This window comes from Schistocerca cancellata, chromosome 4 (genome assembly GCF_023864275.1).
Source record: "Schistocerca cancellata isolate TAMUIC-IGC-003103 chromosome 4, iqSchCanc2.1, whole genome shotgun sequence".
In the NCBI taxonomy this organism is placed as follows: Eukaryota; Metazoa; Arthropoda; class Insecta; order Orthoptera; family Acrididae; genus Schistocerca; species Schistocerca cancellata.
In genome coordinates, this window is record NC_064629.1 from 743948329 (window position 1) to 743972971 (window position 24643).

At 44.7% G+C, this 24643-nt stretch overlaps 1 protein-coding gene across 1 annotated transcript in view; it reads left to right on the top strand.

Annotated features, from left to right (window-relative positions):
* LOC126184555 (sodium-dependent transporter bedraggled) overlaps positions 1 to 24643 on the top strand; it is a 745492-nt gene that overhangs the window by 252162 nt on the left and 468687 nt on the right. The window lies entirely within an intron of this gene.

Genomic DNA, 24643 nt, shown 5'->3' on the forward strand with positions numbered 1-24643 from the left:
GGATTCGAGATTTCCTGTCAGAAACATCACAGCACGCACTAATCGACGGAAGATCATCGAGTGAAACAGACGCGAGTGTTATAGGCCCTCTGCTGTTCCTTACCTATATAAATGATTTAGGAGACAATCTGAGCAACCCTCTTAAATTGTTTGCATATGATGCTGTCATTTACCGTATAGTAGACTCATCAGAAGATCAAATCAAATTGCAGAAAGAGTTATACAAAAAGTCTGTATGGTACGAAAAAAAAATGGTTCAAATGGCTCTGAGCACTATGGGACTTAACATCTGTGGTCATCAGTCCCCTAGAACTTAGAACTACTTAAACCTACCTAACCTAAGGACATCACACACATCCATGCCCGAGGCAGGATTCGAACCTGCGACCGTAGCGGTCACGCGGTTCCAGACTGAAGCGCCTAAACCGCACGGATGGTACGAAAAGTGGCGATTGTCTCTGAAGGGTTAAAAGTGTAAATTCATCCACATGACTACGAAGAGAAGTCCGTTAAATTTCGGTTACACGATAAGTGACACAAATGTAAAGTGTGTCAATTCAACTAAATACCTGGGATTTACAATCACGAAAACGAATTGCAGAGTAATCATGTAGATGTAGTTGTACATAATGTTGTAGTGAAAGCAAACCAAAGATTGTATTTTATTGGTAGAACAGAATACGCAAAAGTCTACTTAAGAGACTGCCTATACTACGCTTGTCCGTCCTCCGCGGTATGGAATCCTTATCAGATAGGATTGACGGAGGACTTAGAAAATGTCCTAAGAAGGGCAGCTCGTTTTGTCTTACAGGGAGAGAGTGTCACGGATATGATGAGACGGTTAGGGTTGCAGTCATTAAAACAAAGGCGTTTTTCGTTGCGGCGACAACTTTTCACGAAATTTCGATCACCAACTTCCTCCTCTGAATGTGAAAATATTTTATTGTTGCCAACCTACGTAGGGAGGAATGATTAGCATATTAAAATAAGAGAAATCAGTGCTCTTAGAGAAAGATCTAAGTGTTCATTTTTCCCACTCGCCGTTAGCGAGAGGAACGCTAGAGAAATAGTCTGAATGTGCCTCTAAAGAACCCTCTCCCAGACATTTAAGGATGAATTGCAGAATAGTCACGAAGATGTAGATGCAGATAAAATCCAAGTGTACCCTCACCGTTTATCAGCGCATCATTAAGCACTACGATTGTGAAAATAGTTGTGTAGACAATGGCTATGTTAGGGGAACGCTGCATCTTTCACTCATTTCCACGTATATTTGGGAAGTCAATAAGTCAGCCTGGTATTTTTTGACGTGAGAAAACGTCTATTCGCTCGTCAGTCGAACTTTGTATGACAAAATACCGTCAGATTTGAATCACTAATAACTAAAGGGTTAATAATATAGGTTGACTCCACAATGGATAGATCGTGTTGCAAAACCTCGCGTGTGTGAGAATGTGAAATCTAATAGAATCTGAAATTAATCAGGAATCAGGCACACTCTCGAGATCCAGTGTTAAATTTAATGTACGCAACACTTTTAATTTATTGGCCCTAGCATTGAACCTATAGGTAAGGAACTGAGATAATGTTTATCATTAAAAGGAAAAGGTAGTGATGATAAACTCAAGATTTAAATAATACTATGGTTTATTATAAAAGACACACGAATAGTGATGCAAAAGAGAAAGTTATGTGGGCAAGAAGTTTACAAAGGTGTACGATACTGTGAGAAGTGCACATTAAAACTCTGAGTTGTCAAAGTCACTGGAAGAGAGGGAGGTGCATAAAATTTATGTAATTCTGTGAATTAGGTACTGGCTATGGCGATAGTAGTGACTGTTTCTCTGGGAGCAACACCCAAGAACTCTAAAGATCAGAGGAAGCACTGACGAATGAGCCAGTGATATCTGTCTAGCAATTTAACTACAATATTCTCGCTTACCATAACATGCCGGCGCTGTTAGTGGTGCGCAGAGAAGAGACACTGTGACTTCTCAAGTTGAGAGCGCAGCTGCATGTTGCCTCTGTCACTTCTGCCCGACGACTCTTCCACTTTCCGCGTCTCTTCATCCTGCGGGAGTGACTATATGCAGTCAGGTCTCCTCCCAGCTGTTAGCTCCTCTCTTCACACCAACAAAATGCGACCACAATTCTCTTAAAATTTACTACAGCCCACCAATAGCGTAATTGTTTCTATGACAATATTTTGCACAGAGAAACAGTGAAACGTCAACGAGCCAATGAATAGTATTTGTTCCCCTTTTCTCTAAAAAGTTTCGCGCTGATTGTTACGTCCTCATGACATCAGTACTATCACTCCTGCCAACAATGAACGTTGCATTATAGGTGTGAAATGTTAAAAGGCTTGCTGCCGGCCGACTCTGTTCCAAGTCCTCGTGTGAAGTAAATCAGTGCTGTTTTGACAAGTTTTTAGGAAAGCCAGGAGACGTCTATCTGCCAATGCATGTCACTCAACATGCTCCTAGCCCTGCCACCCACTGGTAGCAACCACACATTCTGTAGGTCCTATACACAGCGGCTTTTTGATTTACAAGTTACCATTGACGCAGTTGCATGTGGGGGCTCACGAGCTATCGATTGAAAAATTACTTTGTGAAACCAACACGTTGTAGGTTCATTCACTATATTTATTATCTGTATAGTCGCTTATGGTTGTTTTCATCAGAGAACACTCTCATTCATAATTTATGCGTCAAGTCGCACCACACATTATTCCTTCCAGGTATTTTTATGATGTGACTTATTTCAATTGTAAGTCATTCGTGTAACAGTCAGAGGATAATATATTTTTTGTTTATTGTTTTCAAGCTCAAAGTTTTGCGTTTCTGAACGTTCGAAGCAAGCTGCCAATCTTTGCTCTAGTCCCAGTCTAAGTTTAGAGTTCCACAACAGCGAACTAACTCCTAAGTGCAACTAAAAAAATGGTTCAAATGGCTCTGAGCACTATGGGACTTAACATCTGTGGTCATCAGTCCCCTAGAACTTAGAACTACTTAAACCTAACCAACCTAAGGACATCACACACATCCATGCCCGAGGCAGGATTCGAACCTGCGACCGCAGCAGTCGCGCGGTTCCGGACTGAGCGGCTAGAACCGCGAGACCCCCGCGGCCGGCCCTAAGTGCAACTCATTCACAAAAAGAACCGTACTAATGTTTTTTAGTTCAAACCAGATCACCTAACGAAGTATTCAAAGTCCTCACGTAGAAAATATTTTAGTGTATTCGCCAGCAATACATCCGAGTATCACAAGTCCACGACTCAACCAGGTCGCATGACGTGATTTAGAATAAGTCCTTGAGTTGAAAATATTCCAGTGTTCACTACTATCGGCACACGCCAATATCACAAGTCCACGACTCAATGCTTATCGAGGTGTCACTGAATATTTGTACAGGTCTCTTCAGATAATGCTTCATTATCGATAAATGCAGCATTTGCAGAAAATCTGAGCTCGCCATTAATATTGTACTGCAGTCGAGTTCTCGCTATCCGAGATAATATGCTGCGTCCTCCCTACGGAGAAATCCTCAATCCAGTCTTAGTTTTCGCTTGATAACCCGCCTGACGGTACTCCTGTTAATGCGCAGCGCTGTAGTACTGCATCAAATGTTTTTTTAGAAGTGAAGACATGTTGTATCTAAAAATGTAAACTCCGTCCACAGGCCCTGGCAGGTCCATCGGTATCGAGTTAACCTGTGCCAATGGCATCACCGGATGTGGCTCTCCTGGCCGTTGGCAGTATTCGTGACCTGCAGCCGCTACTACTCTCAGAAACAGCTCCCCACGAGGCTGAGGGCATCCCGTTCAATACCTCCCAAAAAAAAAAAAAAAAAAATCCCTGGCAGTACCAGGAATCGAACGCAGGTCCTCCGTATGGCAGTCAGCCGCGCTGACGTCTCAGCTGCGCAGTCTAACTAAGTACTGCCACTGTCTGAATGTTTTCATCCGTGGCTTTTACGTTGTCTCATGAAAAAGGCGCTATTTATGTTTCGAATGACCGAGTTTTTCGGAATCCGTCCTAATTATCACGGAGGAGGACTATCTCTTCGATATACCTCTTTATTTTTAATTATATCTCCGAAACTTAAGCTTCGTCAGAAGCGACTGAGGAGGGGACGCCGTCGCTAGACGAAGGAATTCCGTAACCATTCTCTTAAAAATGTGACTGTGCCCTCCATTGATACCGTTTGTGATACCTGGCGTTCCGCAAGGTACTGTCATAGGCACTCTGCTGTTCCTGATTTACATAAATGATCTAGCTGATAATCTGAGCAGCCCCCTTAGATTGTCTGCAGATGACGCTGTAATTTACCGTCTAGTAAAATCATCAGACGATCAATTCCAATTACAAAATGATCTAGAGAGAATTTCTGTATAGTGCGAAAAGTGGCAATTGGCACTAAAGAAAGAAAAGTGCGAGGTCATCCACATGGGTACTAAAAGAAATCCGATAAATTCTGGGTATACGATAAATCTCACAAATCTAAGGGCTGCCAATTCGTCTAAATACCTAGGAATTACAATTACGAGCAATTTAAATTGGAAAGACCACATAGATAATATTGTGGGGAAGGCGAAACAAAGACTGCGCTTTGTTGGCAGAAAACTTAGAAAATGCGACAAACCCACTAAAGAGACAGCCTACATTACACTTGTCCGTCCTCTGCTGGAATAGTGTGGGATCCTTACCAGGTAGGAGCGAAGGAGGACATCGAAAAAGTGCAAAGAACGGCAGCTCGTTTCGTGTAATCGCGCAATAGGGGTGAGAGTGTCACTGATATGATACGCGAGTTGGGGCGGCAGTCACTGAAACAAAGGCGGTTTTCTTTGCGGCGAGTTCTTTTTACGAAATTTCAATCACCAACTTTCTCTTCCAAATGCGAAAATATTTTGTTGACACCCACCTACGTAGGGAGAAATGGTCATAATAATAAAATAAGAGAAATCAGACCTCGAACGGAAAGATTTTGGTTCAAATGGCTCTGAGCACTATGCGACTTAACTTCTGAGGTCATCAGTCGCCTAGAACTTAGAACTAATTAAACCTAACTAACCTAAGGACATCACACACATCCATGCCCGAGGCAGGATTCGAACCTGCGACCGTAGTGGTCGCCCGGTTCCGGACTGTAGCGCCTAGAACCGCACGGCCACTCCGGCCGGCGGGAAGATTTAGGTGTTCCTTTTTCCCACGCGCCGTTCGAGGGTGGAATGGTAGAGAAGTAGTATGAAAATGGCTCTATGAACCCTCTGCCAGGCACTTAAGTGTGAATTGCAGAGTAACTGTGTAGATGTAGATGTTGTCGGAGTTATTCTGCAGGATGACAGTTCAAACCACCTTTCGGTTATCCAGATTCATATTTCTTGTGATTTCACTAAATCACACGAAGAAAGAGCCGAAACTGTACTGTAGCGGTGATTTTAAAATAAAGACGTATTCAATCCTGCCAACGACAGCCAGTGTGGCAGCTTGTTATCATTCATAAAATACGTTTCGACTGGAGAGCCCATTGCAAGTAAAATATTAGATTTCTCGATATTCGATTTGAAGGGATGGACAAACGGAGCTGCAGACGGGAGTGTGTGAGCAGTCGCAGCCGCCCCTCGGCCTTTCTCGGCGCCTTGGCATTTACAGTTCGGCCGGGAAGTGTGCAACCGACTACGGAGTTGCCGCAATGCGAACGGTGAGGCGCGTGACGTGGCGTGATACGTCACTGCCGTCAGCTCTCTTACCTGGGCGCGGCAGAATTAAAGGAGAAAATTATTCACCGTCTCCGACATTACGCAAATCTCCGAGTGGACGTCCGTGAGGGGAAGTAGGATGGGTTGAGGCGCAAATGCAGGGTCTACCGTCTATCCGTTCCTACAAATATAACTTGCCGTCACCTCTGCTTTTAACGTGCAACAGATTCTAATTATTTAATCTATAATAATAATAAATCTGGAAAACCGTTGTGCCTCTCTGTCTGTGAACATGCTAATCTCCGAAACTGCTAGACTAATTCTCACGGGATTTCCTCAGGTAATAATGGAAATGCCATGTGGCTAGGGCCTCCCGTCGGGTAGACCTTTCGCCTGGTGCAAGTCTTTCGAGTTGACGCCACTTCGGCGACTTGCGTGTCGATGGGGATGAAATGATAATGACAACACAACACCCAGTCCCTGAGCGGAGAAAATCTCCGCCCCAGCCGGGAATCGAACCCGTGCCGTTAGGTATGACATTCCGTCGCGCTGACCACTCAGCTACCAGGGGCGGACATTTCCTCCTGTAATTTGAACATAGTTTGAGGCACCAGCCGGCCGGGGTGGCCGAGCGGTTCTAGGCACTACAGTCTGGAACCGCGCGACCGCTGCGGTCGCAGGTTCGAATTCTGCCTCGGGCATGGATGTGTGTGATGTCCTTAGGTTAGTTAGGTTTAATTAGTTCCAAGTTCTAGGGGACTGATGACCTTCCAAGTTAAGTCTCATAGTGCTCAGAGCCATTTGAACCATTTTGAGGCACCATTTAAGCTTCAGGTCATCAAAATCGGATCACGAAAAGAATCGTGATTTGAAGTTTTATTAAAACTTGCTCGACTGTTTGTCTGAACACGCTTAGCTCCAAAACTACTAGACGAATTTTCGTGGGATTTTAGCAGGTAACTCGAATACAGTTCTGGGCACCGTAAAGGCTTAATCCATCAAAATCGGATGACGGAAGAAAATGATATCCGCAAATATTATAAAAATGTATGTCTATACGTATGTTCCTAATCTCCTGCGAAACCGCTGGCGATTTCAATCACACGCCAACATATCACTTCTGTTTAGAAAGAACTCTATCAAAGGGGTGTGGGCGAAAAGGAAGTGCAGGGCAGGATGAGCAAAGACGCAGATTTTATTCATCCAGTATTTGAGAATGAGAGCGCTTAGTGACTTGCAACAAACTTTACACCTAATTTCAAACATTTACCAAACTTTTTCCCCTGGCACCCCTCACAAAACAGTGAAAGGAAAAAAAGTGTATCGCTTACTATATTTTCGCGTCAGGCATGACGGTTTAATTTATTACTTTTTTGCTACTAATTGAATTCGTGACACATTTTGCAGACAGTGCTCACATATACCACTGAATGTACCTGCAAAATTATATCATTGTACGATTATAGTTCAAGATATATGATATCATAAAGGCTGAGATGCGCGAGAAACTGCCGCATCGTACATGACGTTTAAAGTTATTATTACTAACTCACTCGACCGATTCCGATGAAGTTCGGTAAGGAGATAGCCTGAGTCCCGTGGAAGAACATAAGCTACTTTCGAAAGTGTGTGGTGCAAGATGCTTATTGATTTGATGAACACTACGTAAATTAGGGAAAAATGTTTACTCTTTCAATAAGCTCTTTGACTTGTGTACTTTTATCATATTTGTGAAAATGGGTTTAATGGTTGATATGTGGTCCTGATACGATTCGAATCAATGAACACGATGCTTATAGAATCTTCAGTGTATTCAATCCATACTTACACACTATTTCAAAAGCAGATGCATAGATGCGCACCGCTGCCTGTCGTGAGCCCGACAGCTGGGATGGGGGAGAGCGGCCAGTGCGCCACAGGCTGCGCTCATGTTCTTCCACACTCATCCTAACAAAAGCTGCAGCAAGTCATAGTAATAAAAAAATGGGTCAAATGGCTCTGAGCACTATGGGACTCAACTTCTGAGGTCATTAGTCCCCTAGAACTTAGAACTAGTTAAACCTAACTAACCTAAGGACATCACATACATCAACGCCCGAGGCAGGATTCGAACCTGCGACCGTAGAGGTCTTGCGGTTCCAGACTGCAGCGCCTTTAACCGCACGGCCACTTCGGCCGGCATTAATAATAGTAATAATAATAATAAAATTTGTAAAATATTTGAATATGATAAAACCAAGCCGGCCGCGGTGGTCTAGCGGTTCTGGCGCTGCACTCCGGAACCGCGGGACTGTTACGGTCGCAGGTTCGAATCCTGCCTCGGGCATGGGTGTGTGTGATGTCCTTAGGTTAGTTAGGTTTAAGTAGTTCTAAGTTCTAGGGGACTTATGACCTAAGATGTTGAGTCCCATAGTGCTCAGAGCCATTTGATAAAACCAAGCCGGCCGGGGTGGCCAAGCGGTTCTAGGCGCTACAGTCTGGAACCGCGCGACCGCTACGGTCGCAGGTTCGGATCCTGCCTCGAACATGGATGTGTGTCATGTTCTTAGAGCTACTTAAACCTAATTAACCTAAGTTCTAGGGGACGGATGGCCTTAGAAGTTAAGTCCCATAGTGCTCAGAGCCATTTGAATTTTTTGATAAAACCAAATTGTTCAACCACAAAAAAATGTTCAAATGTGTGTGAAATCTTATGGGACTTAACTGCTAAGGTCATCAGTCCCTAAGCTTACACACTACTTAACCTAAATTATCCTAAGGACAAACACACACACCCATGCCCGAGGGAGGACTCGAACCTCCGCTGGGACCAGCCGCACAGTCCATGGCCGCAGAGCCGCAGACCGCTTTTTTTTTTTTTAATCTCTTTTTGCATCTGCTCGGGGTGGACGTCGTAAGACATCCGTTTAAGTTCGTTGTTGATCGATTAACTCAGTTTTTTGTATTACAGAGGCCAGCTAACCCCCTGACCGAACACGCTGAGCTACCGTGCCTGTTACCGCTCGGCTAATCCCGCGCGGCTGTTCAACCACAACAAAATATATAATACGAGGGTTGCCAAGAAAGCAATGCACCGCATTTTTTTTCTCAGCCGAAAAAAATGCTACGTATGCGTAACGTTACGTATGTATTATTTGAAGTCTCCTGAGTGAGCGCGCCAAGTTTTCGTCACTTCCGGCAGATAGCGTTGCTGCAGGACAGTTTCAAAATGGCGTCTGTAGTCGATGTACGTTACAAGAACGTGTCGTCATTGGATTTCTCACTGCAGAGAAAGAAACTGTGGGGAATATTCACAAACGCTTGCGCAAAGTTTATGGAGCATCTGCTGTCGACAGAAGTACAGTTAGTCGCTGGCCAGGAGAGTGAGGTCATCAGAAGGCGGTTCGAAGGAGCTCCACGATTTGCAGCGATCGGGGAGACCATTCACGGCTGTCACACCTGACAGCCCTGACCTAGCCCACTAGGACTTCCGCTTATTTGGGCCATTAGAGGATGCCATTCGTGGAAGACATTTTGAGGACGATGAGGAGGTGATTCACGCAGTGAAGCACTGGCTCCGCCATCAGGACAAGGATTGGCACCGACAGGGCATACACGTCGTCGTTTCGCACTGGAGGAAGGCCACAGAACGGGATGAAGATTACGTGGACAAATAGGGTGTGTAGATGAAACACCATTCCTTCGTGTGAGTAATTCTCATTGTGTTCAGTAATGAATTGTTGAAGAAAAACAATGCGGTGCATTACTTACTGGGCAACCCTCGTACATTTTAATACAAGGGTGTAACTATATTTCAATTACAGACTTTGAGGACAGATTCCTTACATCAAAACAAGAAGCGAATGTCTAGTAAACATGGACTCAAAAATGCATACTTTAAAAGATACGAGCACTTGTTCATCTTAGCTTCTGTGGAACACATCTCTTATACTGAACAAGTGCTCGGAGCTCTTAAGGTATGCCGCGCGGGGTAGCCGCGCGGTCTAAGGCGTACTGTAACGGTCGGCGCGGCTCCTCAGTCGGAAGTTCGAATCGCCTCGGGCATGGGTGTGTGTGTCGTCCTAAGCGTAAGTTAATTTAAGTTAGATTAAGTAGTGTGTAAGCTTAGGGACCGATGACCTCAGCAGTTTGGTCCCATAAGATTTTTTTTTCTTAAGGTATGCGTATTAGAGCCCATGTTTACTTGGTATATTTTTCTTGTTTTTGTGTAGGAGAACTGTCCTCAAAATGAACTTAGTTACTACTTGTATAAAAATAATAGTTTACACGGGTGTTTAGAACTTCATTTTCGCATCATGTCAAATAAATTGCAGTTTGAAAGACCTAGGTCCGAAAAATTTAAAAGCATTTGCAATTAATTTAAGAACTGTAACAGCAACAGACTTTCACAATTTTGATTTTGTCATCATCGGCATAAAATGAAATCGAAGTGTGAACTCACTCTTACACCCACCTCTGTAGCCGAGGTCGCTAACACACGCTTCCGAGATGGCGCTCGATTCGGGGGTAAGCACAATCGTATCGTGGTGGTGGAAAATTTTCCTTGTAAAGGGGATGAAGTCCCCGATCACCAGTCTCTGTAACTTGTGAACCACTGCTCAGCGTCTGATAAAGTGAGGACATCTGACACTGTTGACGGTGATCCGTCCGTTGGATGGGGACGTTAAGGTCGGCGGCCCCCTCGGTGCTTTTCGAGAGGAGTGGGGTACGTGTTTCATCGTCTCCCTTCCTTCATCCATAGCAACACAAACGAAAGACTACGCTGTACAAGCACTACCCACACGATACAGATACATAGACAACCGGTAGGAAAACCTTACCTACAACGGCGATGGAACAGTCGTGCATCGGCTACGATACGCTCATTCCCTGAGGATCGGACATTTCACGGTTGGGTGGACACAGGTCTGCAGACTGGTTATGAGTGCGTTTTTCAGTCGTTTCGTCTTACGTTCGGAAAGTCAGTCTTTGATGTTTTATCCCCGAATGGAGGTTTTTCCCTTTCTGTCTTCACTTACTTAAATTCCTGTGGTTTGCCAGTTCTACATGTGGAATCGAGAACCGTTCCAGATTTTCAGGTGACAGTAGGTATGGCACACAGCGAATGTGCACTAGGTGTGGGGGTAGAAATCACATATCTGTTACAAACATTAGTGACTGAGAAACCGCAGTTTTCACAATAACAGCTTTATAATATCTGCCTGAGATTTCAGTCACAACAGGAAGTCGCAAGTAGCAACTAAAAGTAGCATTTAACATTCAATGACATGTTCCATCTGGTGGTAAGAAGTTGTTACTTCTTTCTCAGAATATTATGTCTCGCTATCGAGTCCGGCTGCGATTTCGGTCACATCTAGAAGTCACAAGCAGCAACTAACAGCATCGTTTAGGAGTTGTAACATTCAGCGCTGCGAGCCATCTGTTCAATGAAGTTCAAACTTCGAAGTCCCAAATTTCTAAACCTGCGTTATCGGTTGGGGATTTGTAGGACTCCCCTTAATAGGTACAAAAAGGAAGCAGCTACTCGGTAAGCACAATACTTGTGGAGTGCACATGAGGCTTTTTTTAGGCTGTGTGGTAGCCTAGTTTGAGCTACTCTGACGAACACTCGCCAGTCGATACGCAGCTAGGAAAGTCGGACCGTGTTCAAAGTAAAGACACTTCGATTGTCAAAATTTTATCAGTAAACTGTCGAAGTATTCGTAATTAAGTTCCCGAATTTACTGCCCTCCAGGAAAGCTCTCGCGCTCAAGTTATTCTTGGGACCGAGGGCTGGCTGAACCTGAGGTGGAAACTCTGAGATATTTATCGAGTCCTGCAACATATACCGGAAACACAGATTAGAGGCCATAGGAAAGGGAGTGTTCATTGCAGTCGACAAAAATTCTGTGAGTATTGAGGTCGAAGTTGAGTGTGACAGTGAAGTTATCTGGTCGCGTATAACAGGCCTAGATGAAACCAGGAGGTACACAATCAATCACGCGAAATACCTTTGAACACGGTTTCTGAAAGGTGTTTTGGGCAGCTAGTTCAGCAGCCCACATGCAATGGAACTGTCTTGGACCTTGTAGCTAAAAATACAATGATAAGCCAAAACTGCACGTGACGCGGTAACAAAAGTATATTAGCCGAGAAGACACGGATGGTGGATCACCCTAGCGAAGATATGAGCTGCAGATGGGGAAATCCATTGAGATAAGTGGCTTTGACAAAGGGCAGATTATTATTACTCTGAGCTTGTGAACGAGTATCTCGAAAACGGCGAAGCTGGTCGACTACTCATGTGCTACTCTCGTGGGCATCTACGGAAAGAGGTAGAGGGACAGTGAAACTACCACTAGGCGCTAAATGGTTGGACGTCCACAACTCTTCACAGAATGTAGGGGTCGGAGGTTTTGTCTGCTCTGTAAAGTAGGACAAATAGAGTTCTGTGGCATCCCTGCCGAAAGAGCACATAGCTGGTGCACGCACAAGTGTTCTGGTGCATACCGTTCATCGTAAGTTGTTGAACGTGGTGCTCCGCAGCAGACTACCACTACGTGTTCACATGTTGATCCAGCGACATCGTCAGTTACGGTTGCAGTGGGCACTGGACCATCGGGCTTCGACCGTCGAGCAATGGAAACGTGTCGGCTCTTCAGAGGGATCATATTTTTGCAACGCTAGGTCGATGGTCGTCTCCACAAACGGTGTCATCGAGGTGAACGGCGGCTCAAAACGTGCAGGCTGGTGGGAGCAGTATTATACTATGGGAGACATTCTCCTGCGCTTGCATGGGACCTGTGGTAGTAATCGAAGACACACAGACAGCTGCGAACCATAGCATCCCTTCATTCTTGATGTCTTTCCCCGATGGCGATGTCATCTTTCAGCAGTATAACTGTCCGTTTCTTGGAACCAGTACCGTGCTATAGTGGTTTGAGGAGCATTACAGTGAACTCACATGGATACCTCGACGAAGATTCGCCTGATGTATATCCTATGGAACCCATATGGGTCGCTATCGGACGCCATCACCGCGTACTCAAATCAGCGGCCCGTTATTTACGCGAATTACATGGCCCATGCATAGACATCTAATGCCACATACCTCCATAAACCTACCAACAATCTTTCGGATCCCTAATGCGCAGAATCAGTGATTTATTTCGTTCCAAGGACGAACAAGCACGCCATTAAGCAGGTGCTCATAATATTTTGGCTCATCAGTGTAGGCTGGACCTTATGGACAACGCCAGTATAGAAACGGGGATTAGCAACCATGATGTCATTATGGCATTTATGGTTATGAAAGTTAATAAATCAGTCAATAAGGCTAGGAGAGTTTTTCTTCGAGAAAAAGCAAATAAACAGTTGTTAGCATCTCACTGAGACAGTGAACTCCATCACTTGGTTCCAGTAGGATGGACGTAGAGAAATTATGGAGAATATTTAAACAGACTGTAAATCGTGGTCTGGAGAGTTATGTGCCTAGTAAGTAGATTAAGGACGGGAACGACGCATCATGCTTTAATAACCAGATTCGGAAAACACTGAGGAAGCAGAGGCTGTTGCGCTCTCAGTTGAAAAGATAACGTGCAAATGACGACTAGCGAAGGTTAGTAGAGATTCGTGGGTCTGTGAAAGACCTATGCGCGAAGCATACAACTACTACCTTCATACCTTAGCAAAAGATTTGGCAGAGATCTCGAGAAAATTCTGGTCCTATGTAAAAGCGCTAAGTGGCTAAGGCAGGGCTTAACAACTGGCCGGTTTTGAGCGTGAGTACTCGCGTCTGCTCAGGCACGTGCTCGCGAGCAGGTGCAAGGTCGCGGAGTAGGGAGGAAGGGGAAATGCGCGCGCACGATTGAATAGGGTCACAGCTTGCCTATTGAAATCGCGACGACTGTGTAACGTTTAAAGTACTACGATCAGCTCTAACAGTCACTTCACTGGTTAAGAATCATGTCAAGTCTCCGTTGTGTAACCCCAACCATACTTTCGCAGTTGGGAGGAATTGTATCTGTTTACAGAAAAGATGGTGTTGCAAAATGTTTAGTATGTCTTAAAACGCTGAATTCTTTTACGAAATTTAATTTGCAGCGACATTATATGTCGTACCACGCGAAAGACTACGGAAGTGGAAAATGTGATGGACCAGATCGTGCACAGGAAGTTATTAAACTTAAAAGAAAGCTATCCGAAGAAGATCTGGATGACGAAGAAAAATAAACTGAGGCAGCTCTCAGAGTGAGTTACAAAATTCCTTTGCTTTTAGCAAAATCCCTGCGCCCCTTCACTGATGGCGATTTAATAAAAGAATGTTTGGTAGTTGCAGCGGAACATTTGTGTCCATCTCAAGTTGAACAGTTTCGGATTGTGCCATTATCTGACATGACCATTATGCGTCGCATACAGGACATGGCAGACGACGTCCAGAGCCAGCTTTCAAATATCTGTAAAGATTTTATGGCTTATTCTATAGCTCTGGACGAAAGTGTTGATATCACTGGAACAGCGCAGCTTGCCATATTTATTAGAGGTGTTAATAGAGATCTTCAGGTGAGGGAGGAGCTCCTCGATGTAGTAGCCATGAAGAACACTACAACCGGAGGTGATATTTTAAGTAGTATTGAAGAAAGTGTTGAAAAAATAGGATTGTCGTGGAATTCTTTAGTTTCAGTGTTTACAGACGGTGCACTAGCGATGACAGGGAAATAATCGGGTTTCGTTGCGCTGTTGAAGGAGAAAACGCAAAAACTGACCGCGCCGAATGAAATATGGGGCGTTTACTGTGTGATCCACCAGGAAAACTTATGTGCAAAGAGTGTCACTCTAAAAAATGTAATGAGTGTTGTTGTTCGTACAACCAATTATTTAAGGAAGCATGGGCTACAACACAGGCAATTTAAAAGCTTTCTTGAGGATGTAGAAAGCCAGTGTGGCAGCCTGCCTTATTACAGCGAGGTCCGCTGGCTTAGTCGTGGCGAATTATTAAATCGATTTTTTTGCCTATTAGATGAGATAAATATGTTCATGGAAATAAATAACATGTGTGTTCCTGAATTGAAAGAGCCTTCATGGAAATGTGATCTCGCATTCTTAGCAGATTTAACTAGCCATCTGAATGTTTTGAACATTCCACTACAATGTAAAGATCTGCTAATTACTCATTTCATAGATCGAATACGAGATTTTAAAATGAAATTGACACTTTGGGTGAGTCAGCTGGAAACTGGAAATCTAGCTCATTTTCCTAAATTATCATCCATGCAAGATGTTCACAAAGACTGTGAACGTTATTCCCATAGTTTAGTTGCCCTTAAGGAAGAATTTGATCAACGCTTTCAAGATCTGATAGCACTAGACAGTGATTTTGATCTGTTCTTCTCTCTATATTCAGCGAATATTGAAGAGATTCGTCCTGAGCTGCAACTAGAAATTATTGACCTGCAGTGTGACAGAGAATACAGAGACAAATTTCAGAATAAGAAAAACATTTTGGAATTCTACAGACACTTTCCTCAGGATAGATTTCCTCGTTTGCACAAACTGGCGGCTACAATAATATCAATGTTCGGTTCCACGTATGTTTGTGAACAACTGTTCTCTGCAATGAAATGTAACAAGACGCGCCTGAGAAACGCATTGTCTGATCGAAATTTCGACTGCACGCTGCGCCTACGATGCACAAGAACAATTACTCCGAACATAGACGCAATTGTAAAGGGCAAAAAGTACAAGATAACCGAGAATGTCACACTTCAGTGACACCTTTTATTGTGTAATAGTTCACAAATTAATACGAATGTAGAGGCATACACTAAGCTAATAAAATTATGTGGCACGTGTACATTCTCCTTTATTTGTTTCAATTGTCGCAGTAATAATTCGTGAGTGATATCCCTGCAGGTGGCCGCGGATTTACATTGACTGGCGGCAGCTGTCGTGTGCCCCATGTGACTCTCCCCACTCTCAGCTCTGGTCCGGTAGTGGGGGTACCGTGCTCGCGCCTTGCTGCTCACAGCTTGCTCCGCGAGCACGTATGTTGTGAAGCCTTGCTCTAAGGCTTCCATCTAGTCACTTGTTGTCCAATCTGGTGTGGCATTTGAAGATAGCAAAACGAAAGCCTAAGTTTTAAATTTTACTTTCTAGAAATCATTAACGCAAGAGAATCGTAGAAACATACCACCGTTTGACAATCGAACAAACTCCCGTATGGACGACATAGTAATAAGCATCCCTGGCGTAGAGAAAGAACTGAAAAATTTGAAAGTAAGTAAATCAACAGGTCTGGATGAAATCCTAACCTGGTTTTTCAAAGAGTACTCTTGGCCGCTGGACCCTTACCTAGCTCTCATTTATCGCGAATCTCTCGCCCGGCGCTAAGTCCCAAGCGACTTGAAAAAAGAGCAGGTGACTAGTAGAAGAATGGAATAAATACATAGCCGCGAACCGCCCGGTACTCAGCATTTCTACATAGTCGCAGAGAAAAAGTTTGGGAAAGTTGTGTACAGAGACGTATTGGTGCAGATTTCAGGCTCTTCGTACACACCAAGACAATTGCGATCTTTCCCGTGCTAAGCATGTCGCAAACAGTCGTTTTTCTGGCACATTTCTATAATACGCTGCTCGATCACTTAAAATATTTTCCGTGAAGTAAGCGACTGAGTTGCGAGCGACATGATTTCTGTCAGCTTTTCCCGTAGTCTCAAAATTTTGTGGCTTGCAGATTTCGCGCGGTTTTGCTGGGGACCAAGAAGTAACTTTTGTTTAACATGTTGATAGTGAGTTTCGGCATTAACTTTTTTTAAATAAATTGCTGTCGAACTGCGGTTAACACCGCGGAGCGCAGGCAGACCGCTATAAAACTCTAATATTCCTTTAAGTCGTTTGATCGGTGTAACTGGTCAAACAACAGCAGCAACTGTTCGCTTGTCACTACGTATTGGATTTGAGGGTAAAATGGATGATCCCGAAGGGGTTACTTTCTTCTGTTTTAAATATGGCCTACAAGATGAGAGATAAAGGAAGAAATTGTATAGATCCTGCTAACAAATTTCATATCTTCCTGACATCTAAACTATATACTGGATTAGTTCTCGAATCTGGAATTCTGGAAACAATCCGTAGGCTGTGGCTAAGCCAATTTTCCGCAGTATCCTTTCTTCCATGAAAGGAAGGTATGTGAGCGATCTGTGAAGTAAGGAAGGTATCGGGAAAGGTACTGACGAAGTTCTGAGGGCGGATTGCAAGTCATGCTTTGATAGCTCAGTCGGTGAAGCACGTTCCCGCGAAAGGCAAAGGAACTAGGTTCGATTCCCGGTACGCCACACAGTTCTAATCTGCTAGGAAGCTTCATAGCAGTACACACTACTCTGGACAGTGAAAATTCCGGATCACAGGTGTTTATTTTTTATTAATGAATACAGACGGTCTATATAGACGCAACGAAACGTGTACGAGTAGTATGTAGTGCCGGACGAGAAAACCACTTGAGACATTGGCATCCGCGCTGTGGTGGTCCTAGCAAGCCTAGAATTCCTTCTGGAGGAGGTCTATTAGATACAACAACACGCACAGAATATTAGGTCATTTTATTAAAACTTGAACAAGATAGAATATTTAAAAAAATGGTTCAAATGGCTCTGAGCACTATGGGACTTAACTTCTGAGGTCATCAGTCCCCTAGAACTTAGAACTACTTAAACCTAACTAACTTAAGGACATCACACATATCCATGCCCGAGGCAGGATTCGAACCTGCGACCGTAGCGGTCGCGCGGTTCCAGACTATAGCGCCTAGAACCGCTCGGCCACACTAGCCGGCCTAGAATACTTAGCTGGAAAACAATCTATGCCCTCAGGATGACAACATGTATGCACTGATCAGCCAGAACATTATGGCCACCTACCTAATAGCCTGTATGTCCATCTTTGGCACGGGTAACAGCGGCATGGAAGCTTTCAGGCCTTGGTAGGTGGCTAGAGGAAGCTGACACTGGCGATGAGCTTGACGCCTCGTTCAGTCACATTCCAGATGTGTTCGATCGGATTCAGATTTGGCGAGGTGGTGGGCCACCACATAAATAGGAACTCTCCACTATGTTATTCGAACTACTCCATCAGACACTTGGTCTTGCGACATGGCTCATTATCTTGTTGAAAAAGGCCAATGTCGTCGGGAAACATTATCGTAGCTCAAATGGCCCTGAGCACTATGGGACTTAACATCTATGGTCATCAGTCCCCTAGAACTACTTAAACCTAACTAACCTAAGGACATCACACAACACCCAGGCATCACGAGGCAGAGAAAATCCCTGACCCCGCCGCGAATCGAACCCGGGAAGCCGGGTGCGGGAAGCGAGAACGCTACCGCACGACCACGAGCTGCGGCCAAACATTATCGTGATTAACGCGTGTACGAGGTCTGCAACCAGTGTACGATACTCCTTGGTCGTCATGGTGCTTTGCACGAGCTCCACTGGACGCACGGATGCTCGCATGAATGTTCTCCAGAGCGTAATGGAGCCGCCGCCAGCTTGTCTCCGTCCCGCCGTACAGGTGTCAAGGAGCCGTTCCCCTGGAAGACGACGGATTTACGCCCCGCCATCGGCATGATGGAGAAGGTATCGGAATTCATCAGACCATGTAACACTCTGCCATTGCGCCAATATCCAGTGCCGATGGTCACGTGCCCATTTAAGTCGGAGTTGCCAATGTCGTGGTGTTCACATTGGAACACTCACGGGTCGTCGGCTGCGGAGGCCCAGTCTTAGGAGTGTTCGGTGCACTGTGTGTTCAGACACACTTACGTTCTGCCAGCATTAAAGTCTGATGTTACTTCTGCCACGGTTCGCCACCTGTCATGTTGTATCAGTCTGCCCAGCCTACGACGTGCGACATATGTAATGAGGGGTGGTCCCTCAACCCCACGACGTCTGGACGTGGTTTCACCACGTGTTGAAGACACTCATCACAGCACTTCTCGAACATTCGACAAGTCGTGCAGTTTGCGAAATACTAGCGCCGAGCCTGTGGACTATCACAACCTGCCCTCGGTCACACTCAGATAGATCGCGCGCCTTCTCCGCTCTACACACGGACAGCACGCTCACTGATACTACATGCACCGTGCGTGTGGCTATCGGTCGTTCCTCTCCAGGTGACGTTGCTATCGCCTGGGCGGGTTTATATCGATAGAAGGTCGCTGGTGATACTGTTCTGCCCTATCAGTGCGTGTTACTTTCACTGCACTGCAGCCGGCCGCTGTGACCGAGCGGTTCTAGGCGCTTCAGTCCGGAACCGCGCTGCTGCTACGGTCGCAGGTTCGAATCCTGCCTCGGGCATGGATGTGTGTGTTGTCCTTAGGTTAGTTAGGTTTAAGTAGTTCTAAGTCTAGGGGACTGATGACCTCAGATGTTGAGTCCCATAATTCTTAGAGCCATTTCGTCCACTGCACTGCACTGCATAGCTACGGGCCGAGCGGCATTGCGCTGTGACGAAAGTACTCTTGCGGCTGCGGCGGCGTACGAATCGTCAGCGTTTCTGTCTTATTTTGCTGTTAGGGATAACATGGCATGGAAAGCAACTGCATGGCGGTACGCTGTTCAAAAATGTTAAAATGTGTGTGAAATCTTATGGGACTTAACTGCTTAGGTCATCAGTTCCTATGCTTACACACTACTTAACCTAAATTATACTAAGGACAAACACACACACCCATGCGCGAGGGAGGACTCGAACCTCCGCCGGGACCAGCCGCACAGTCCATGACTGCAGCGCCCTAGACCACTCGGCTAACGGTACGGCGTGAAAAGTACATCTTCTGACACACTGGTCACAAAATTTGGTAGAGAATCGTCTTTCAACGACTGAGATCGTCAAGTAAAAACTGTACAGCTCTAAAATTTAAAATAGTTATTTGCCAACACAGTACCACCAAGTTCTTTTCTTCCAGATAACGTGGACTCTGGTTGCTCTGGTTACTAAAAGAAGAGCACAGATATTTAAAACCAGCTGCAAGACCTGGAGCTCTCTAGCTTTGCTAGTCGGCAGTACAACAATGATGCAGAAATCAACTGTCAGTTTGAATGATGTTTTTCCAGCCATTTCTGTACCGGCGACTTCTTTCTCTGTAAGCCGATCAACTAAATCAGCTTAGCGTTCGTTTCCTCTGAAGGACAATACAGGACACTTTCACTGCAAGGGGAAAGACAACCGGAGCCACATCCTCACGTTCAACTACCAGAGGCTCGCAAAGAGAGTAAACACCGTAATTATCTTTCAAAGGTGAGGCGTTTGCCTAGCGTCGGAAGCACTTCGCTCAACTGGTTGCCGTCCATGCTGTTTGGGAATTTAACGTTCTCGGATGCACCGCCAAAGCGACCCTGTCAGCTTGCTGTGTTGTTTTTCGGAGGGCGCTCAATGTCGCTGTTATTAGTGAAGAACAGGGAAGGAAATCGTAGTCGCCTTTTGGAATAACTACGCGATAGTGAGCTGCCAAAGGCCGAAGTGGAAATTATATTTTGTTAATTGGAATCGTCGAATGTCTCATAGGTTGATCTTTTCCATTGAAACATACGCTTATTTTATTATGTATTGCAAGTGTTACATCAGTAAATTAATTTTGAAAACTCTGTTTCCTTTACCAAAAGCATTCTAGGCAATTTTTATTCTGCTATTAGTTGAGTACCCAGTCCAGCATGTATTTATTCCAGTCTTCTTTTAGTCCGGCTTCACCTTCTCCCTCTCTCTGTCCATCTGTTCCTCCGCCCTCTGTTCATCTGCTCATTCCCCACTGCCCATCTCCTCCTCCCCATTCTCTTTGTCCATTTCCTCCTCCCCTCCCATTTTGCTGCCCATCTCACACTCCCCCTCTCTTTGTCAATCTCCTCATCTTTCCTTTCTCTGTCCACCTCCTACTCTCTCCTTCTCCATTTTCTCCTCTTCCCTTTCTCTGTCCATCTCTTACTCCTGCTCTCTTTGTCAATCTCCTCCTCTTTCCTTTCTCTGTCCACCTCCTACTCTCCCCTTCCTCTGCCCTTTTCCTCCTCTTCCCGTTCTGGCCACCCCCCCCCCCCTTTCTGTTCACCACATTCTCCTCCCTTTCTTTGCCGTCCCCTCCTTCCCCCCTCTTTCTCCATACATGTCCTCCTTCCCTCTCCTCTCTCCAAATTATCACCCACACCCCAGTAGCAGGTTGCTGCTTCTTAGCCCCCTCCCCTCCACAGTAGTTCTTTCCAGGTAGTAATTGATATGTGGACGACATTCAGCTGAAATCGATCCGAGGGTTTAGGAACGGCGTTTTACTCTTGTCTTTCCCTGTGTGCACACTTGTCATATATATATTTCAAACATATTTGTGCCAATATGTTAGTTGTATCTCTAGCGAATTTCGTCCTGTGGTTTCGTTTTCACGCAGCTCAATTTTTATGACGTCAAATCTCCTGAACTATGTGTCGTCCAATGATATATTTTTGCAAGTACATTTAGTGGTATGTAAATACTTTATGAAAAATGCGTTGCAAATAGAGTTAGTGGTAAAGAAATAATAAATTAAAAGTTTAAAGGCGTGAACTCAAGTAACCAATGAACTTTTCTCCTTTCATCATTTTTTGGGTAGTGTCAGCGAGGAAAAGTCTCACGAAGGTTTGAAATTATGTTTAATGTTAGCTGCTAGTCACTAAGTGCTCTCATTCTCAAATACTGGATGAATATCGTCTGGTCATTGGCGCGTTGTGAGCTACATTTCATTCTCAGCCCCAACCTCACCCTTTTGAGAAGTATGTGGTTTTCACCCCAGAGTGGTTCTTTTCAGACAGTAACTGATATGTGTTCCAAGTTTGGTTGATATCTATCCAGCGGTTTAGGAGGAGATGTGGAACATACATACACTTTTATAATATGTACGGATTCGTTTCTTTTGCTTTCCACGCAGTCGACTCCTTCAACTGTCCTAAGTACAACTGGACCTGCGACTGCATTGTTAATTTGCGCTATTTTGTCTAGGATGTGTTGACTGTACACTGTTTTAGTCTTAGTGTAACTGATATGCAGGCCTGTTTTCAAACCTGCTCTATTAAGACCTTCTGTGAGTTTTTGAAGTTTAGCTGCACTAGAGGTAAACAGTACAATGAGATCAGCGGAAGGAAAGCAGTTCTGTTGTTTTCCATTATCACATATACACTCCCCCATTTCCTCCCTGTTTATGTACAGTGGCTCTCTACCCAATGGTAGGGTTCATATCCTGGTCGTGCAATAAATTTTCACTGTCACTGTGTGGCAGGCAAGGGAGAAAATGTGATGGTGTAGGGGTCCTGATCACCGCACTTGGCACCAATGTTCTGGATTAAGTGTCAAACCTCTCCTCAGTGTCTTGTAGAATGAAGTCATGTGACAGTATTGATAGTGATCCATCTGTTGGATGAGTCGGTACTGTCGGAGAGGAATTATATATATGCGCGCAATGGGTTTCATCCTCTCCCATCTTTCATCGTATACAATATAAACGAGATTCCACACTATACACATGTGTTAGTTGTGTTAGTTGTCTGCACTCAACAGACACATGACACAACTGTCACAGACTCCAAGCAAAGGGGCATTATGTACAGAGTAACGAAACTCTTTCCAATTTGGTACTTTGTCTTACAGCAATTGGAATCGGACACAACCAGGAAACACTGGCCGACCTGCCAATGGTGTTGACGGTCAGTCACAAAAAACAACAGAAAGACAACGACAGCGATGGATGGACAATGAAGACAGTACGGCACAATGATGAGGCCAGAGAGTGAGCAAAATAGAGAATCTAGTCGTACCAGTATAAGGAACCAAAGAACAATGAGTAAAGCGAACAGTATGAGAGCACACTCAGAACACGACTGCGATCGGGGATCCTGTGCTGCTAGCTTTATAGCACAGTGGTAAATGCTAATAGGCTGATGCGGGCTCATGTCGTCCCTTAACACGAAAGAACCAACTGCCGCTCGAACTGCATCCGCCATACATCGTTACAGGTCGGAGCATTTGACAAAGAACGAAACTTGTCTAGCTTGAAGGGGGAAACCAGATGGTGCTATGGTTGGCCCGCTAGATGGCACTGCCATAGGTCAAACGGTATCAACTGCGTTTTTTAAAATAGGAACCCCCATTTTTTATTACATATTCTTGTATTACGTAAAGAAATATGAATTTTTTAGTTGAATCACTTTTTTCGCTTTGTGATAGATGGCGCTGTAATAGTCACAAACACATGGCTCACAATTTTAGACGAACAGTTGGTAACAGGTAGATTTTTTAAATTAAAATACAGAACGTAGGTACCTTTGAACATTTTATTTCGGTTGTTCCAATGTGATACATGTACCTTTGTGAACTTATCATTTCTGAGAACGCATGCTGTTACAGCGTGATTACCTGTAAATACCACATTAATGCAATAAATGCTCAAAATGACGTCCGTTAACCTTAACGCATTTGGCAATACGTGTAACGACATTCCTCTCAACAGTGAGTAGTTCGCCTTCCGTAGTGTTCGCACATGCATTGACAATGCGCTGACGCATGTTGTCAGGCGTTTTCGGTGGATCACGATAGCAAATATCCTTCAAATTTCCCCACAGAAAGAAATCCGGGGACGTCAGATCCGGTGAACGTACTGGCCATGGTATGGTGCTTCGACGACCAATCCACCTGTCATGAAATATGCTATTCAATACTGCTTCAACCGCACGCGAGCTTAGTGCCGGACATCCATCTTGTTGAAAGTACATCGCCAGTCTGTCATGCAGTGAAACATCTTCTATTAACATCGTTAGAACATTACGTAGGAAATCAGCATAGATTGCACCATTCAGATTGCCATCGATAAAATGGGGGCGAGTTATCCTTCCTCCCATAATACCGCAACATACATTAACCGGCCAAGGTCGCTGATGTTCCAATTGTCGCAGCCATCGTGGATTTTCCGTTGCCCAATAGTGCATATTATGCTGGTTTACGTACCAGCTGTTGGTGAATGACGCTTCGTCGCTAAATAGAACGCGTGCAAAAAATCTGTCATCGTCCCGTAATTTCTCTTGTGCCCAGTGGCAGAACTGTACACGACGTTCAAAGTCGTCGCCATGCAATTCCTGGTGCATAGAAATATGGTACGGGCGCAATCGATGTTGATTTAGCATTCTCCACACCGACTGTTTTGAGATTCCCGATTCTCGCGCAATTTGTCTGCTACTGATGTGCGGATTAGCCGCGACAGCAGCTAAAACACCTACTTGGGCATCAGGTCGTGGTTGGCGTTTCACATGTGGCTAAACACTTCCTGTTTCCTTAATTAACGTAACTAGTCGGCGAACGGTCCGGACACTTGGATGATGTCGTCCAGGACACCGAGCACCATACATAGCTCACGCCCGTTGGGCATTTTGATCACAATAGCCACACATCAACACGATATCGACCTTTTCCGCAATTGGTAAACGGTCCATTTTAACACGGGTAATGTATCACGAAGCAAGTACCGTCCGCAGTGGCGGAATGTTACGTGATACCACGTACTTATACGTTTGTGACTATTACAGCGCTATCTATCACACAGCGAAAAAAGTGGTCCAACTAAAACATTTATATTTCTTTACGTACTACACGAACATGTATTAAAAAATGGGGGTTCCTATTTTTAAAAAACGCAGTTGATATCCGTTTGACCTATGGCAGCGCCATCTAGCGGGCCAACCATAGCGCCATCTGGTTTCCCCCTTCAAGCTCGAGGAGTTTAGTTCTTTGTAGTTTTTTCCTTTGATGCTTATTTCGTGAGATATTTGTCCCGGCCACTATCAATGGACCACCCTGTACGTTTGGAAACTGGTTGAAATGGACCTCCATTCACAAACAACAACAATAGCTATCGGGTTTCAAACACATTTTAATTGATGGAGTGAGACCGTTGTC